Here is a 2,659-nt window from a genome sequence, read left to right as displayed (position 1 = left end):
CTTTTCCCGATGGTTTGGGGACAGCAGGGAGACCAGGGCGAGGTGAGGGAGGCAGGTGGAAAAGCCTTGGTGCTGCCCCAAGGGGATCCCCCGTGCCTGGAGAGCTGCAGGGCTGAGAAAAAGCTGAGAAGGAAACATTTCCCGGAGCGCTCGGGTACGGCCCCAGCGGGCACGGCCCCCGCAGGTGCCGATGGCGGGGCTGTGGAAGGAGCCACCCTGCAGGGATGGAGGGCGAGGGAGGAGCGATGGGACGGGCTGGGGAGGAGGGAGGCGGAGGCGGAGGCGGGCGGATCCCGGCGGCAGCTCCTCCTGCGGGAGGATGGCCCTGGGAGCGGAACCGGCGGCGGGAGCGGCCGCGTGGTGCGGGACGGGCCCGGGGCCAGGTGGGGATCCTGGGGACGGGAGGGGATCCCGAAGCCGGGAGAGGATCCCGGGGACGGGAGAGGATCCCGGGGACGGGAGAGTATCCCGGGGACAGGTGGGGATCCCGGGGACGGGACGGGATCCCGGGAGGGTCGCGGGGCGTCTCGTTGCCGGCAGGGACCCCGGGCGGGGAGCGGCGGGAGCCGCGGGCACGGAGCCCCCCGGGCACGGAGCCCCCCGGGCACGGAGCCCCCCGGGCAGAGCCCCCGAGGGTGGCGGTGCCGGGGCTGTGGCAGCGGCCGCTCCAAGGGCGCGGTGCCGCAGGCGCTGCCCCGAGCGCGGCCAGGCCGGAACGGCGCGGCCCAGGGCGGAGCGGCCGGGCCGGGCCGGGCGGCCCAGGGAGGCCGCTCAGGCCGATGGCGGTGCCGCCGAGCCGGGGCCGCGGGAAGGGCCGTGCCGGGGCGGCCCCGGGGGGGTTTTGTCCCGCTGGCTCCAGCGCCGTGCCAAGGGCTGCGCCCCGGGGCCCAGCTGCAGCCGGAGGGAGCGAACCGCGCTGGGAACAGCGGCTCGGGGCTGGGAGCGCCGCGCCGGACGGGGACGGGCACGAGGAGGAGGAGGAGGCGCTTGCCGGGCCCGGGATGAGCGCTGGCATGTATTATCTGAGCCCAGCTGATGTCTCTCACCGCTTTAGCTCTAGAATTACTCTGAGGCCCGGCAAGCCGCCGATCCCTGCGGCAGTGGAGCTTTTCCCAACGGTGGGATCGAGTCCCCATGGCCGAGTTTGAGGCGGCTGGAGGAGAGGGGGCCCCGGTTGGGCTGTGCCCCATTGCCAGGCGGGGCAGGTGCAGCTGTGGCCGAGGCGTGGGGTTTGTGGCCACGAGGGGCTCTCAGGTGGCCCCAGTTGCCTGCTTTGGGAGTTGGTGGCCAGGTGCATGTGGGAATGTTGGCTCGGGGCTGTCCCTGAGCCCCGTGTGCTGCAGAGCTGGGCAGGTTCCCCGTGTGCAGCGGGGCTGCTGCAGCTGCAGGTGGCAGTGAGTGTGCAGGAGGGAACTGCACCTCTGCTCAGCCTGGCCCTGAGCCTGCAATGTTTTGTGCTTCTCGCAGGTCTGCGCCTCAAGCCAGGACATTCCAGCAGCCCAGAGCTGGGATCCAGACACAGCGCCTGATCCTGCCTGGGGCTGCCCTTGGATCCAGCTGCTGCCAGGCTCCTCTCAGGCATTTGGAAAGCCGGGGCATCCCTCCTGCACCCCATGACCCAACAGAAGTGGCTTCCCCATAAACCTTGTCTGCAGCTTCCTGGGGAGCTGGGAATGCACAGCACAGGGTGTCACCCACTGCTGGGGAGCTGGGAATGCACAGCACAGGGTGTCACCCACTGCTGGGGAGCTGCCAGATGAGTCCCCAGGGCAGAACTGGGCATTGCTCTTGCTCCAGGGACAAGCTGTGCCATGGCTCAAATCCCTCTGATCCTGGCAGCTCTTGGATCCACCCTGCACCCCTGGGAAGCTTTCCCTTGCAGTCAGCCCCTCCTAATTTTGGGGATTTGTTCTTCCTGTGTGTTTCACCTGCACCTTGGGGTGCTTTGGGATCCACCTGCACCCTCAGGGGCTCTGGGGTGCCCTGGCTTGTGCTGGGGACAGCAGGAAAGCAGAGGGGGCTTGGGAAAGGAGCCCCCAGTGAGAAATGGGGAGCAGGAGCTTGTGTGGCTGTGCCAGAAAGCTGGGAGGGCTCTTGGCAAAGGGCTGATGGTGCAGGAGAGCAGCAGGAGCCTTCCAGGAGGGAAAGAGCTTGGCCATTCCATGGGGAAGCTGGGCCCTGGCACCAGAGCATCAGGTGCAGGGGCTGAGGGAAGCAGGTGGAGCTGCTCTTTCCTGGATCCTGCTCCGTGGGATCTGCCAATGGCCATGCCATGGGATCAGCGCTGTGCAAGAGCCACTGGGAAGGGAGGTCAGGGCCAGCGCTGCCCTTTGGGCTCCCCTTGTCCCTCTCTTGGGCCAGGATTGGGATTTAGAAGGGATGAGGAGCCCCAGCTGTGCTGCCTGCCTGCTGCAGCTGGGAATTGCAGTGCAGCTGCTCCAGTGCCCTTGGGCACCCTTGGCATCTCCTCCTCCTGCTGCCCCATGAGCCGCGTGGCTCCTTCTCCTGCAGCCCCAGCTCCTGCCACGCCTCCTCCCTGTCCCTTGCCATTGGGGACATTGGCTCCTCTTTGCTTTCAGCCCGTGGCCCTGCAGTTTCAGCTCTGCCTTTCCCCGGGATGGGCTGGCAAACCCAAAATATGCCCTGGCCTGTCCTGGAC

General features: G+C 68.1%; 1 non-coding gene across 1 annotated transcript; it reads left to right on the top strand.

Annotated features, from left to right (window-relative positions):
* Window positions 1-993: 993 nt before the first annotated feature.
* LOC134562250 (small nucleolar RNA SNORD45) lies at window positions 994-1,077 on the top strand. Its single transcript, XR_010083120.1, has one exon. It is a non-coding gene; the product is annotated as a small nucleolar RNA SNORD45 (small nucleolar RNA).
* Window positions 1,078-2,659: the final 1,582 nt, after the last annotated feature.

Source organism: Prinia subflava, chromosome 26 (genome assembly GCF_021018805.1).
Source record: "Prinia subflava isolate CZ2003 ecotype Zambia chromosome 26, Cam_Psub_1.2, whole genome shotgun sequence".
NCBI classification, from domain to species: domain Eukaryota; kingdom Metazoa; phylum Chordata; class Aves; order Passeriformes; family Cisticolidae; genus Prinia; species Prinia subflava.
Note: the sequence above shows the minus strand (reverse complement) of the source record. Positions and strands in the feature narration are given on the sequence as shown.